Raw genomic sequence first — 17179 nt, forward strand, 5'->3', positions numbered from 1 at the left:
TGCCGGATGCGGTTCATCATGTAACAGTCATAACCTAGGGTGACACAGAACTAGCTCCTGTTCATTGACATAATGTAGGCATGTATTCCGAACATAGTCATACGTGCTTATGGAAAAGAACTTGCATGGCATCTTTTGTCCTACCCTCCCGTGGCAGGAGGGTCCTTACGGAAACTAAGGGATATTAAGGCCTCCTTTTAATAGAGAACCGGAACAAAGCATTAACACATAGTGAATACATGAACTCCTTAAACTACGGTCATCACCGGTAAGTATCCCGATTATTGTCACTTCGGGGTTAATGGATCATAACACATAATAGGTGACTATAGACTTGCAAGATAGGATCAAGAACACTCATATATTGATGAAAACATAATAGGTTCAGATCTGAAATCATGGCACTCGGGCCCTGATACATCTCCGTCGTATATATAATTTTTGATTGTTCCATGCCAATATTCTACAACTTTCATATACTTTTGGCAACTTTTTATACTATTTTTGGGACTAATATATTGATCCAGTGCCCAGTGCCAGTTCCTATTTGTTGCATGTTTTTTGTTTCGCGGAATATCCATATCAAACAAAGTCCAAACAGGATAAAAACCGACGGAGATTTTTTTGAATATATATGATTTTTGGGAAGAAAAATCCACGCGAGACGGTGCCCGAGGTGGCCACGAGGCAGGAGGGCGCGCCTGCCCCCCCAGGGGCGCCCCTGATCCTCGTGGGCCACCCGTAAGGTGGTTGGTGCCCTTCTTTCGCCACAAGAAAGCTAATTTCCGGATAGAGATAGTGTCAAAATTTCAGCCCAATCGAAGTTACGGATTTCCGGGAATATAAGAAATGGTGAAAGGGAAAAATCTGAGAACGCAGAAACAGAGAGAGACAGAAAGACAAATCCAATCTAGGAGGGGCTCTCGCCCCTCCCACACCATGGAGGCCATGTACCAGAGGAAAACCCTTCTCCCATCTAGGGAGGAGGTCAAGGAAGAAGAAGAAGAAGGAGGGGGGCTCTCTCCCCCTCGCTTCCGGTGGCACCGGAGTGCCACCGGGGCCATCATCATCACCGCGATCTACACCAACACCTCCGCCATCTTCACCAACATCTCCATCACCTTCCCCCTCTATCTACAGCGGTCCACTCTCCCGCAACCCGCTGTACCCCCTACTTGAACATGGTGCTTTATGCTTCATATTATTATCCAATGATGTGTTGCCATCCTATGATGTCTGAGTAGATTTTCGTTGTCCTATCGGTGGTTGATGAATTGCTATGATTGATTTAATTTGCTTGTGGTTATGTTGCTGTCCTTTGGTGCCCATCATATGATTGCGCGCGTGGATCACACCCTAGGGTTAGTTGTATGTTGATAGGACTATGTATTGGAGGGCAAGAGTGACAGAAGCTTCAACCTAGCATAGAAATTGATGCATACGGGATTGAAGGGGGACCAATATATCTTAATGCTATGGTTGGGTTTTACCTTAATGAACATTAGTAGTTGCGGATGCTTGCTAATAGTTCCAATCATAAGTGCATAGAATTCCAAGTCAGGGATGACATGCTAGTAGTGGCCTCTCCCACAATACTTGTTAGCGGTCTAGTAAAGTAGTCAATTGCTTAGGGGCAATTTCGCAACTCCTACCACCACTTTTCCACACTCGCTATATTTACTTTATTGTTTCTTTATCTAAACAGCCCCTACTTTTTATTTACGTACTCTTTATTATCTTGCAAACCTATCCAACAACACCTACAAAATACTTCTAGTTTCATACTTGTTCTAGGTAAAGCGAACGTCAAGCGTGCGTAGAGTTGTATCAGTGGTCGATAGAACTTGAGGGAATATTTGTTCTACCTTTAGCTCCTCGTTGGGTTCGACACTCTTACTTATCGAAAACTGTTGCGATCCCCTATACTTGTGGGTTATCAAGACCTTTTTCTGGCGCCATTGCTGGGGAGCAATAGCATGGGGTGAATATTCTCGTGTGTGCTTGTCTGCTTTATCACTAAGTAATTTTTATTTGCTGTTCTTAGTTGTTATTTATCTTTAGTTATGGATACGGAACACGAAATACCAGAAAAATTAGGTGTACTTGCTACTCATGGAGATGGGGAACCTCCTAAAACCCTCGATGTTGGTTATGTGAAAGATATCCTGAGAAAAACCCATTCAATTATGTAATGGGAGTAACATTGGATCAACGTGAATACTTTAGGGACTATCGCTTGACACAAAAAGGGAAACTATTATGGGATCAAATTCATATATTGAAGTGGTATGCTAGACAACTATGCTCGGAATATGATTATACTTGTTGCTCTAGGATGAATGCGCCACACCTTCCCTTTTCATGCAAATTTAATGATAATAAAGCCTTAGCTTCTTATGCTAATGGTATATATGATTACTATGATGTGGAACAAATAGAAGAATTTGTTGCTTTTATGGATGCTTATGAAATTGAATCTATGTTTAAAGAGTTTGAAGATTTTGATGATGCTTGTTATAGACCTGAAAATTTAGCTATCCTCAAATATTGCTATGAGAATCATGAATACAATTCCGATATTAATGCACTTATTGAGAAAGTCTCCGCTGTCCAAGAAGAGACTAATATTTTGCAGGAATCTATGGAAGAAGTTGATGAAACTGTGAGCTCATTGGATGAAAAAGATGAGGAAGAGAGCGAAGAACAAAAGGAGGAAGAGCGGATTGATCACCCGTGCCCACCTTCTAATAAGAGTAACTCTCCAACTCATACATTGTTTAATTCCCCTTCATGCTTACCGAAGGATGATTGCTATGATGACTGTTATGATCCCTTGGATTCTTTTGAAATATCCCTTTTTGATGATGCTTGTGGCCAAGATGCCAATACGAATTATGCTTATGGAGATGAACTTGCTATAGTTCCTTATGTTAAATATGAAATTTTTGCTATTGCACCCACGCATGATAGTCCTATTATCTTTTTGAATTCTCCAAACTACACTATATCGGAGAAGTTTGCCCTTATTAAGGATTATATTGATGGGTTGCCTTTTACTACTACACATGATGATTTTGATAGATATAATATGCATGTGCTTGCTGTTCCTACTTGCAATTATTATGAGAGAGGAACTATATCTCCACCTCTCTATGTTTCCCACATGATAAAATTGCAAGAAACTGTTTATACTATGCATTGGCCTTTACTGTGTGTGCATGAATTTTTCTTTTATGACATGCCGATGCATAGGAAGATAGTTAGAATTCGTCATTACATGATATATGTTACCTTGTGCTCACCACTAAATTAAAAATCATTGTTAATTAAAATTGGCTTTGATATACCTTGGGATCCGGGTGGATCCATTACTTAAGCACTATGTGCCTAGCTTAATGGCTTTAAAGAAAGTGCTGCCAGGGAGACAACCTGTAAGTTTTAGAGAGTCATTTATTTCTGTTGTGTGCTTTTATAAAGTTTAGAAATAAAAATAATGTGCCAAGGTTTGCCTTTAGGATGTTTACATTTGCTTGATGGTTTGTATGATGTAGGACAGAAACTTTGGCTGTAGTGCGTGATTTTACATTTTTAGCTGGAACGCCAAATGATTCTGATTCTTTTTGCACTGTCTTCATATGCAAATTTTTTATTTTTACTAATTTTGGTAGAATTTTTCAAGTATCAGAAGTATGGTGACTGTTCATATTGTTACAGGCTATTCTGTTTTAGACAGATTCTGTTTTTGATGCATAGTTTGCTTGTTTTGATGAAACTATCGATTTATATCAGTGGATTACGCCATGAAAAAGTTATATTACAGTAGACACAATGCAAAAACAAAATATGAATTGGTTTGCAACATTACTTAGAGTAGTGATTTGCTTTATTATACTAACGGATCTTACAGAGTTTTTTGTTGAAGTTTTGTGTGGATGAAGTGTTTGATGATGGAGAAGGTTTCGATGTGAGAAGAAGGAAGAGAGGCAAGAGCTCAAGCTTGGGGATGCCCGAGCCACCCCAAGTAAATATTCAAGGAGACTCAAGCGTCTAAGCTTGGGGATGCTGGGAAGGCATCCCCTCTTTCTTCAACAAGTATCGGTATGTTTTCGGATTCGTTTCGTTCATGCGATATGTGCAATCTTGGAGCGTCTTTTGCATTTAGTTTTCATTTTTCTTTTATGAACCATGCTGGTATGAGATAGTCCTTGGTTTATTTATAGAATGCTCATTTCACTTCGCTTATATCTTTTGAGTATGGCTTTATAGAATACTTCATGTGCTTCGCCTATATCATTTGAAGTTTGGATTGCCTGTTTCTCTTTACATAGACAACCGCCATTTGTAGAATGCTCTTTTGCTTCACTTGTATTTGTTAGAGCGTGGGCATATCTTTTTTTATAAATAATTAAACTCTCTTTCTTCACTTATATCTATTTAGAGGGATGACAGGAATTGGTCATTCACATGGTTAGTCATAAAATCCTACATAAAACTTGTAGATCACTGAATATGATATGTTTGATTCCTTGCAATAGTTTTGCGATATAAAGATGGTGATATTAGAGTCATACTAGTGGGTAGTTGTGGATTGTAGAAATACTTGTGTTGAAGTTTGTGATTCCCGTAGCATGCACGTATGGTGAACCGTTATGTGATGAAGTCGGAGCATGATTTATTTATTGATTGTCTTCCTTATGAGTGGTGGTCGGGGACAAGCGATGGTCTTTTCCTACCAATCTATCCCCCTAGGAGCATGCGCGTAGTACTTTGTTTCGATGACTAATAGATTTTTGCAATAACTATGTGAGTTCTTTATGACTAATGTTGAGTCCATGGATTATACGCACTCTCACCCTTCCACCACTGCTAGCCTCTCTAGTACCGCGCAACTTTCGCCGGTACCATAAACCCACCATATACCTTCCTCAAAACAGCCACCATACCTACCTATCATGGCATTCCCATAGCCATTCCGAGATATATTGCCATGCAACTTCCATCATCATCATATACATGAGTTGAGCATTCATTGTCATATTGCTTTGCATGATCGTAAGATAGCTAGCATGATGTTTTCATGGCTTGTCTGTTTTTTGATGTCATTGCTACGCTAGATCATTGCACATCCCGGTACACCGCCGGAGGCATTCATATAGAGTCATATCTTTGTTCTAGTATCGAGTTGTAATATTGAGTTGTAAGTAAATAAAAGTGTGGTGATCATCATTATTAGAGCATTGCCCCAGTGAGGATAGGATGATGGAGACTATGATTCCCCCATATCAGGATGAGACTCCGGACTTTACAAAAAAAATAAAAGAGGCCAAAGAAGCCCAAATAAAAAAAGAGGCCAAAGAAGCCCATCAAAAAAATATAAAAACAAAAAATGAGACAAAAAGAGAGAAGGGGCAGTGCTACTATCCTTTTTCCACACTTGTGCTTTAAAGTAGCACCATGTTCTTCATATAGAGAGTCTCTTGAGTTATCACTTTCATATACTAGTGGGAATTTTCATTATAGAACTTGGCTTGTATATTCTGATGATGGGCTTCCTCAAATGCCCGAGGTCTTCATCAGCAAGCAAGTTGGATGCACACCCACTTAGTTTCAGTTGGAGCTTTCATACACTTATAGCTCTAGTGAATCCATTGCATGGCAATCCCTACTCACTCATATTGATATCTATTGATGGGAATCTCCATAGCCCGTTGATACACCTAGTTGATGTGAGACTATCTTCTCCTTTTTGTCTTCTCCACAACCACCATTCTATTCCACCCATAGTGCTATATCCATGGCTCATGCTCATGTATTGCGTGAAAGTTGAAAAGGTTTGAGAACATCAAAAGTATTAAACAATTGCTTGGCTTGTCATCGGGGTTGTGCATGATGTGAATATTTTGTGTGGTGAAGATGGAGCATAGCCAGACTATATGATTTTGTAGGGATAACTTTCTTTAGCCATGTTATTTTGAAAAGACATGATTGCTTTATTAGTAGGCCTGAAGTATTACTGTTTTTATGTCAAATGATAGACTATTGCTTTGAATCACTCGTGTCTTAATATTCATGCCATGATTAGACATATGATCAAGATTATGCTAGGTAGCATTCCACATCAAAAATTATCTTTTTTATCATTTACCTACTCGAGGACGAGCATGAATTAAGCTTGGGGATGCTGATACGTCTCCGTCATATCTATAATTTTTGATTGTTCCATGCCAATATTCTACAACTTTCATATACTTTTGGCAACTTTTTATACTATTTTTGGGACTAACATATTGATCCAGTGCACAATGCCAGTTCCTGTTTGTTGCATGTTTTTTGTTTCGCAGAATATCCATATCAAACGGAGTCCAAACGGGATAAAAACTGACGGAGATTTTTTTGGAATATATATGATTTTTGGGAAGAAATATCCACGTGAGATGGTGCCCGAGGTGGCCACGAGGCAGGAGGGCGCGCCTGCCCCCCCCAGGCACGCCCCTGACCCTCGTGGGCCACCCGTGAGGTGGTTGGTGCCCTTCTTTCGCCGCAAGAAATCTAATTTCCGGATAGATATCGTGTCAAAATTTCAGCCCAATCGGAGTTACGGATCTCCGGGAATATAAGAAACGGTGAAAGGGAAGAATCTGATAACACAGAAACAGAGAGAGACAGAGAGACAGATCCAATCTCGGAGGGGCTCTCGCCCCTCCCACGCCATGGAGGCCATGGACCAGAGGGGAAACCCTTCTCCCATCTAGGGAGGAGGTCAAGGAAGAAGAAGAAGAAGGAGGGGGCTCTCTCCCCCTCGCTTCCGGTGGCACCAGAGTGCCACCGGGGGCCATCATCATCACCGCGATCTACACCAACACCTCCGCCATCTTCACCAACATCTCCATCACCTCCCCCCCTCTATCTACAGCGGTCCACTCTCCCGCAACCCTCTGTACCCCTACTTGAACATGGTGCTTTATGCTTCATATTATTATCCAATGATGTGTTGCCATCCTATGATGTCTGAGTAGATTTTTGTTGTCCTATCGGTGGTTGATGAATTGCTATGATTGATTTAATTTGCTTGTGGTTATGTTGCTGTCCTTTGGTGCCCATCATATGATTGCGCACGTGGATCACACCCTAGGGTTATTTGTATGTTGATAGGACTATGTATTGGAGGGCAAGAGTGACAGAAGCTTCAACCTAGCATAGAAATTGATGCATACGGGATTGAAGGGGGACCAATATATCTTAATGCTATGGTTGGGTTTTACCTTAATGAACATTAGTAGTTACGGATGCTTGCTAATAGTTCCAATCATAAGTGCATAGAATTCCAAGTCAGGGATGACATGCTAGCAGTGGCCTCTCCCACATAATACTTGCTATCGGTCTAGTAAAGTAGTCAATTGCTTAGGGGCAATTTCGCAACTCCTACCAGCACTTTTCCACACTCGCTATATTTACTTTATTGTTTATTTATATAAACAGCCCCTACTTTTTACTCTTTATTATCTTGCAAACCTATCCAACAACACCTACAAAGTACTTCTAGTTTCATACTTGTTCTAGGTAAAGCGAACGTCAAGCGTGCGTAGAGTTGTATCGGTGGTCGATAGAACTTGAGGGAATATTTGTTCTACCTTTAGCTCCTCGTTGGGTTCGACACTCTTACTTATCGAAAACTGTTGCGATCCCCTATACTTGTGGGTTATCAGGCCCTAGTGACAAGCATTAAGCATAGCAAAGTCATAGCAACATCAATCTCAGAACATAATGGACACTAGGGATCGAACCCTAACAAAACTAGCTCGATTACATGATAGATCCCATCCAACCCATCACCGTCCAGCAAGCCTACGATGGAATTACTCACGCACGGCGGTGAGCATCATGAAGTTGGTGATGGAGGATGGTTGATGATGACGATGGCGACGGATTCCCCTCTCCGGAGCCCCGAACGGACACCAGATCAGCCCTCCCGAGAGGTTTTAGGGCTTGGCGGCGGCTCCGTATCGTAAAACGCGATGATTTCTTCTCTCTGATTTTTTCTCCCCGAAACACAATATATGGAGTTATAGTTGGAGTCGGAGAGGCAACATGGGGCCTAGGGGCCCACGAGGTAGGGGGCGCGCCCTAGGTGGGCAGGCGCGCCCCCACCCTCGTGGAGAGGTGGTGGGCCCCCCTGGCCTTCATCTTTTGCAGGTATTTTTCATATTTTCTGAAAAGTGGCTCCGTGAACTTTCAGGTCATTCCGAGAACATTTGTTTCTGCACATAAATAACACCATGGTAATTCTGCTGAAAACAGCATCAGTCCGGGTTAGTTCCATTCAAATCATGCAAGTTAGAGTCCAAAACAAGGGCAAAAGTGTTTGGAAAAGTAGCTACGTTCGAGACGTATCAACTCCCCCAAGCTTAAACCTTTGCTTCTCCTTAAGCAATTCAGTTGACAAACTGAAAGTGATAAAGAAAAACATTTACAAACTCTGTTTTCTCTTGTTGTTGTAAATATGTAAAGCCAACATTTAAGTTTTCAGCAAAGATTATAACTAACCACATTCACAATAACACATAGGTCTCAAGTTTACTCATATCAACAGCATAATCAACTAGCGAGCAATAATAATAAATCTCGGATGACAACACTTTCTCAAAACAATCATAATATGATATAACAAAATGGTATCTCTCTAGCCATTTCTGAGACCGCAAAACATAAATGCAAAGCACCTTTAAAGACCAAGGACTGACTAGACATTGTAATTCATGGTAAAAGAGATCCAGTCAAGTCATACTCAATGTAAACTAACAGCAATGAATGCAAATGACAGCGGTGCTCTCCAACTGGTGCTTTTTAATAAGAGGATGATGATTCAGCATAAAAGCAAATAGATAGGCCCTTCACAAAGGGAAGCAGGGATTTGTAGAGGTGCCAAATCTCGGTTTTGAAACAGAGGTGAATAATATTTTGAGCGGTATACTTTCATTGTCAACATAACAACCAAGAGATGGCGATATCTTCCATGCTACACACATTATAGGTGGTTCCCAAATAGAATGGTAAAGTTTATACTCCCCCTTCCACCAACAAGCATCAATCCATGGCTTGCTCGAAACAACGAGTGCCTCCAACAAACAAGAGTCCCAGGGGGAGTTTTGTTTGCAATTATTTTGATTTAGTTTGCATAAAGCATGGGACTGGGCATCCCGGTGACCAGCCATTTATCTCATGAGTGAGGAGCGGAGTCCAGTCCTCTTGAGAATAACCCGCCTAACATGGAAGATACAGACAACCCTAGTTGATACATGAGCTATTCGAGCATACAAAACAGGATATTTATTTAAAGGTTTAGAGTTTGGCACATACAAATTTACTTGGAACGGCATGTAGATACCGTATATAGGTAGGTATGGTGGACTCATATGGAATAACTTTGGGGTTTATGGAGTTTGGATGCACAAGCAGTATTCCCGCTTAGTACAGGTGAAGGCTAGCAAAAGACTGGGAAGCGACCAGCTAGAGAGCGACAACAGTCATGAACATGCATTAAAATTAATCAACACCGAATGCAAGCATGAGTAGGATATAATCCACCATGAACATAAATATCGTCAAGGCTATGTTGATTTTGTTTCAACTACATGCGTGAACATGCGCCAAGTCAAGTCACTTAAATCATTCAGAGGAGGATACCTGTAACATCCCACATTTTCAATTTGGAATGTTATACAATAGATCATCATTGCATATCATATTTTATCACATTTGGTTGATCCTAGAAATTTCACGCAACTCAAGGACCCTCGGAGAGAGTTGGGGATTTCGTTATTTTCATATTTGAGTTTTCTCAAATTTTGAAAATAGGATCATTTGATTTTATTTATTTTATCTTCAATTATTTCTACTATAAAAAAATTATGAGAGTGGGAATAAAATGACTTTCCCAAAATATAGAAATATTGGGGATTTAATAAAAAATCAAATAAGATTTTATTTTGGTTTTATTTGCTATTTTATTTGAATTTAGGAAAAATTGCACGTTTTCAAAAAATGCATTTAGGGCCAAGAAAATGTTCATCCTGTTCTAAATATTTTATTTAGACGGTAAAAATTTGTTTTGGCATTTTTAGAATTTTATTTATTTTTCTAGAATTTTTTAGTCGCAGCGAAATTGTTTAAAAAAAAGAGACCCCGCGCCTGACTGGGCCAAGGGCCCAGCCGAGTAGGCCGGCCCAGCCAGCCACCGCTGCCTCCCGCTGGGTCAGGACCCGACCACCGCCGTCGCCCGAGTCCGGGGAGGACCCGCCTCCCGAGGCTGACCCCTCCCCCAAGTCGCCGCCTCCTCCCTTTATAACCCCGCCGCCGCCCCCCCTGCAGCCCACACCCGCCGCCGCCGCCGCCGCACGCCGTCACCGCGCCGCAGCCGCCGCCCCGCCGCCACGTCGGAGCTGCCGCCCCGCCGCCGCCGCCAGAGCCCCGCCGGAGCCCTGAGCCGAGGTAGCCCCCGCCCCGGTTTTCTGAGAAAAGCCGTTTCGGTTTCTTTTGAAAACCCTCATTTTCGTTTTTTAAATAGATCGGTTTTTCTCCGGTTTATTTATTTAGCGAGCGTTCGTTCGTTTAACGAACGCGTTCATCGTTTAGTTCCTGTTAACGAACGTTCGTTTGTTAACCTGTTCGTTGTTTTTCTTTTTCTCGGATTAAATCCGCGATTTTTTGATCGTGATTTCTGATCCGATGTTCGTTTTAGTTTAACTTTTCGCTCGTTTGTCGGAATCAGGCGATTCAAGCGCCTGGAGTTTCGTCTCGAAACCCTCTTTCCGTTTAACCAACTCAAACAAGTATTTTCCTCTGTAAAAAATTCCCTAGATTCAGATTAGTAAACGGAGGTTATTTCTTTTGCCGTTTGTCTTTTGTTGCTTCGTTCGATTTGTTTTCTTTTGCCAACCAGAGTTCTTAAGTTGAACTATCTGGTTAGATCTCTTATTCGAGTTTTACCTGTGCATTAGTTGAGTACTTATTGTATGCTTGTTTGTTTGCGATAGAGTACCCGGAGTGCGCCGCTTGCTACTTCGAATCACTAGGTTTTGCGGATCATCAGCAAGGCAAGTAACACTTTGGTCATACCTTCCTACTACCCATTTTTATTGCATTAGATCAATCCTCACACATTGCATTGACTAGGATCTAATTAAATTGTGGGTTTGGGAAGTAGATGAGGTAGTACCTATTACCTGTTATTATCAATCCTTTGGGAGTTACTTCTATGTTTGCTTATTATGCCATGCTATGCCAGTAGACGTGGTTTGGGTGAGTGAAATCCATGATAGATGTGAGTTTGTTAAATTAATGGTTTATCTAAGGTGGCAACTTAAATACACATCTGGGTGGATTGAGGCACCTGGGTATTCCAGCGATTGCCTGTTTTTCTTCGGACCGCCACCCAGGCTCAAAGGGATCATGAGATTATTCATGCTAGAAACTTCCGTGTGCAGCCACAAGCTATTATGGGCTCTACCATAGTTGACTAATTCGTGCAAACTCTTACAGTGGTAGACTAGCAGATGTAGGGGATGTAGGTGGTACAGTCTACCCATCGTAAGGTGCTAGCGCTTCTGAAAGACTATGTCTCGGTCATCCGTTTCTCAAACACCATGCAGTGCGAGAAATCCAACGGAGGAGATCGAGTCTTGTGGGGAAAAGTGCGCAAACCTCTGCAGAGTGTATAAACTAATCATGGTTAGTCGTGTCCCCGGCTATGGACATCTTGAGTATCTAGTACTTGGATTATCATGTGAATCTCATCATGCTACTCTAATTAATTTGTTGGTTCTTAATGATGATGCTTAATTGGGATTGAGAATGTTGTCAACCATTCTCAATGTTTAACAACTACCATGATAGTTAAACAAAATTTATTCCTTTGTAGTAGGGAAAAATTGGCTTTACGCACAACTGTAACCATAGAGCTTTCCACCAGCCAAATATGCATATAGTATAGCCTATTTTCTTTCTTTGCTCTCTATGTGTTACATTGCCAGCATATTCCATGTGCTAACCCGTTTCGGGCTGCAACGTTCATGTTGCATACTTTTCAGACGACGAGTAAGGTGTTTTTAGGTCGTGGATCTATACTCAGTGATGCGGTTGGAGTTGATGGACTCACTTATCTTCCAAGCCTTCCGCTGTTACCGTTATTAGATGGCCTTAAGCCATTATTATTGTAATAAGTTCTCTTTTGAGACTCTTGATGTAATAAGTGTGTGATTGCTACTTTGTTATAAATCCTTCAAGTACTGTGTGGTGTCAGCATTACTGATCCAGGGATGACACCTGAGCACAAAGATTGGACCGTCTGAGGTCTGGTCGCTACAAGATGGTATCAGAGCACACGCTGACTGTAGGACATGACCACTAAGCTAAAGCCCTAGATCACTACTCACTCTTCTCATTCTGACCTCTCATCTTTTCTACTCTTTTAGGATGGCGGATGCAAGGAACAAGTTCATGCAATCGGATGAAGATACACCCTTTGGACGTCATTTGAAGGAAGTCACAAGATACCTGAACATAGGAGTACCAAGCTTCACCGGAACCTACAACGCCACATTACCTGAAGAAGAGTGCTGGATGATTCAAGTTCAAGTTCCAGGAAGGAAGTTCATGCCATTCACTAAGCCCATAGAGTTTTCTCTTGATGCACCAACCTGGAGTCTAGGAAAGAGCATGGCAGCTCACATCGCCATGGGACACATTGGAGAAGTTTACCATAATGATCTCAAGGATACAATCTACCAGATTTGTGGGCACCGAGATGAGCCTGGGAGATGATCAGCACCAAGAAGGATAGATCAATTGCAGCTTTTATCTAGGAGTTAAACTAGCACATTCGACGTCAGGAGAACCAGATGTGCGCCGACATGATAGATCTGAAGAAGGCAAGGACAAGTGTGACGCCCCCGATTTGACCGTACACTAATCATACACGCAAAAGTGTACGATCAAGATCAGGGACTCACGGGAAGATATCACAACACAACTCTACAAATAAAATAAGTCATACAAGCATCATATTACAAGCCAGGGGCCTCGAGGGCTCGAATACAAGAGCTCGATCATAGACGAGTCAGCGGAAGCCACAATATCTGAGTACAGACATAAGTTAAACAAGTTTGCCTTAAGAAGGCTAGCACAAACTGGGATACAGATCGAAAGAGGCGCAAGCCTCCTGCCTGGGATCCTCCTAACTACTCCTGGTCGTCATCAGCGGGCAGCACGTAGTAGTAGGCACCTCTGGTGTAGTAGGAGTCGTCGTCGACGTTGGCGTCTGGCTCCTGGGCTCCAACATCTGGTTGCGACAACCAGGTAGAAGGGATAGAGGGAAAGGAAGGAGAAAGCAACCGTGAGTACTCATCCAAAGTACTCGCAAGTAAGGAGCTACACTACATATGCATGGGTAAATGTGTAAAGGGCCATATCGGTGGACTGAACTGCAGAAAGCCAGAATAAGAGGGGGATAGCTAATCCTGTCGAAGACTACGCTTCTGGCCACCTCCATCTTGCAGCATGTAGAAGAGAGTAGACTGAAGTCCTCCAAGTAGCATCGCATAGCATAACCCTAACCGATGATCCTCCCCTCATCGCCCTGTGAGAGAGCGATCACCGGTTGTATCTGGCACTTGGAAGGGTGTGTTTTATTAAGTATCCAGTTCTAGTTGTCATAAGGTCAAGGTACAACTCCAAGTCATCCTGTTACCGAAGATCATGGCTATTCGAATAGATTAACTTCCCTGCAGGGGTGCACCACATAACCCAACACGCTCGATCCCATTTGGACGGACACACTTTCCTGGGTCATGCCCGGCCTCGGAAGATCAACACGTCGCAGCCCTACCTAGGCACAACAGAGAGGCCAGCACGCCGGTCTAAACCTAAGCGCACAGGGGTCTGGGCCCATCGCCCATAGCACACCTGCACGTTGCGTACGCGGCCGGAGAGCAGACCTAGCAACCTCCATTACAAAAGGAAGTCACGTTACGCGGTCCAACCCGGCGCGCGCCGCTCAGTCGCTGGCCTCACGAAGTGCTTCGGCTGATACCACGACGTCGAGTGCCCATAACTGTCCCCGCGTAGATGGTTAGTGCGTATAGGCCAGTAGCCAGACTCAGATCAAATACCAAGATCTCGTTAAACATGTTAAGTATCCGCGAACATCGACCAGGGCCAGGCCCACCTCTCTCCTAGGTGGTCTCAACCTGCCCTGTCGCTCCGCCTCAAAGTAACCGTCGGGGGCCGTCGGGAACCCAGGCCCACCTCTACCGGGATGGAGCCACCTGCCCCTTCAGCCCCCATCTCTGAACAGTATCACAGGTAATGTAACTATGTAAAGTATATTGTATATGCCCGTGATCACCTCCCGAAGTGATCACGGCCCAGTAGTATAGCATGGCAGACGGACAAGAGTGTAGGGCCACTGATGGAACACTAGCATCCTATACTAAGCAGTAGGATAGCAGGTAATGGTAACAACAGTAGTAGCAAGGACAGGCTATGCATCAGGATAGGAATAACGGAAAGCAGTAACATGCTACACTATTCTAATGCAAGCAGTATAGAGAAGAGTAGGCGATATCTGGTGATCAAAGGGGGGGGGCTTGCCTGGTTGCTCTGGCAAGAGAGAGGGGTCGTCAACACCGTAGTCGTACTGGGTAGCAGCGGCGTCGGTCTCGATGTCTAGCGAGAGAAGAGGGGGAAGAAACAATAAATATAATGCAAACAAATGCATGACGATGCATGACATGACAAAGCGTGATGCTAGGTGTGCCCTAACGCGGTACGAGGTGGTACCGGTGAAGGGGGGAAACATCCGGGAAATTATCCCCGGTGTTCCGCATTTTTGGACAAATGAACCGGAGGGGGAAAGTTGCGTGATTGCTATGCTAGGGATGCGTGGCGGACGAACGGGCTGCGTATCCGGATTCGTCTCGTCGCTCTAAGCAACTTTCATCTACAAAATATTTTAATCCGAGTTACGGATTAAAAGATATGATCTTCTAAAGATTTTATTAATTTCTGGAATTTAATTAATTATATAATTAATTCGAAAATGAATTAATGACATCAGCATGATGTCATGCTGACGTCAGCAGTCAACAGAGTTGACTGGTCAACCTGACCAGTGGGTCCCACTGGTCAGCGACACATTTTAATTAAACAGATTAATTAAAGTAATCATAATTAATTAGGGGGGGTGGGCCCCACTGTCATACTAATTAATTAGCTAATTAACAGTAGTTAATTAGGTTAATTAATCATTAGGTTAATTAATCTTAATTGGTTAATTTAATCAGAATTAATTAAGTTAATTAATTAGTTAATTAATTAATTAATTAGTTTTATTATTCATTATCACATTTTATTATTATTTTTATTCTCTTTTTTTATGAAGACGTTCTGGGGCTGGGGCCCCCATGTCATTGGCCCCAGGGGGACCTTGCGGGTTTCGGGCGCATGGCCGCGCAGTTGTCGCCCGAACGGGCGCGGGCGCAACGGTGCCCAGCACCCGCTCTTTCGGGCGCACCACAGGGGCGGGCGAGGGAGGAGCGGGCTCGGCAGGGGCGCCGCTTCGACTGGAGCAGCGGCAGCGACCAAGGGACGGCGCCGGGGTGGGCGCACGGGGCGCAGGGCGGCGACAGGGGGGCGCGGGGCGCGGTGAGGGAAGAGGCAAAGCATCGGCGCGCGCCTGGGCGCGTGTACAGGGGCACGCTGGGCGGGGCGAGGCCACGGTGAGCGCGGGCCGGGGCGCGGTCGCGGCGAGCACGCATCGGGCGTGGCCGGGTCACGTGGTGCACGCGACGAAGTGCGGGACAGAGAAGAGGGGAGGGGCGAGGCGGAGCTCACATCGAGGAGCAGGGATGGGGCAAATGGGCTCGGGGGAGTTCGGGGAGGTCGACGGGGACGACGTGCGTAGAAGGGGAAGTCCGGCGGCGTCCGGGACGCTTCGGGCGACGGGGTCGGGGTCGAGGCGGCGATGGCGGGGCGGCGCCGGGAGGAAGCTGAGGCTGGTCGGGGAGGAGGGGTGGACGGGGTGGCGTCGTGTGGCGGCGGGGCGGTCCGGCGTGTGGCGGGACAGCACCGGGCGCGGGGCGGCGTCGAGCGGCGACGGCCTCCTCTGGATCCCGATCCAGATCGGGAGAGAGGAGGGGGGCGTCGTGGGGAGAGTGGGGTGTGCGGTTGTGGGCTAGGGTTTCGGGGGTGTGGGTGGATAAGCGAGTGAGGGGGGAGTGGGTGGCCGGCCTGGTGGGGTGGCCGGCTGGGCCGGTTGGGTTGGCCCAGTTGGGCCACGGCCCAGGGGGGTTTATTTTTTTTTTCTGTTTTGTTTTTATCTATTTGCACTTCTGTTTTTTAAACCTTTTAAATTAATTAGACATTTTATAAAAATGTGTTTGCTGCACCATAATTACCTTTGTAATATTTGGCAATCACCGAACATTTTTGTTTCAATTTTTGAAAACTTTTATTGCCGACATTAATTTCAATTTTAAATTTGAATTTGACGCGGTTTGAACTAACGGACGTTTAGCAACAGTAACCATGATGACATGGCATGATTAGCGTGGGATTACTATAGCAAGATCATCCGGGCGTTACAACAAGAATCAAGGAACTGGAGGAAGAACTCAAAGCAACACGTGAAGATTATGAAGAGGAAATCGAAGTACTAGTGGATAAGAATGCCGACCTAACAATGAAGATCAGAATATTTATGGGAGACCCTACACTAGTAGAGGAAGACGAAGAACCCAAGGAGATTCGCCCGGAAGACTACATCATCATCGACGACACCGACTTGGATCCAGATGATAGCGATGATGACTATGTTGATGAAGCTGGAGCAGATATCATGGAGTCTGGAACCGAAGAATATTTCTAGAAGACCACCCCAACAGTAGTAGTAGTCCACCATGTAAATATAGTAGTCTGAGAGCTTTTGCGATAGTTAGATCGATTGTATGCCCTTTGTTTGATTGAATGAATTGAATTGTTTGCTTTTGCCTCATGTGCATATGGGTAGTGTTTCTCTCTATACCCCTCTCTACTCTTAAATCTCATCTTTTCTAAACCCTCAGATGCCTCCAAGACGTGACCCCGGATTTACTTTCCCACCGTAGCTCACCCAGTTGATCCAGCA

Source organism: Triticum urartu, chromosome 7A, assembly GCF_056163025.1.
Source record: "Triticum urartu cultivar PI428250 chromosome 7A, HENAU_Tu73, whole genome shotgun sequence".
NCBI classification, from domain to species: Eukaryota; Viridiplantae; Streptophyta; class Magnoliopsida; order Poales; family Poaceae; genus Triticum; species Triticum urartu.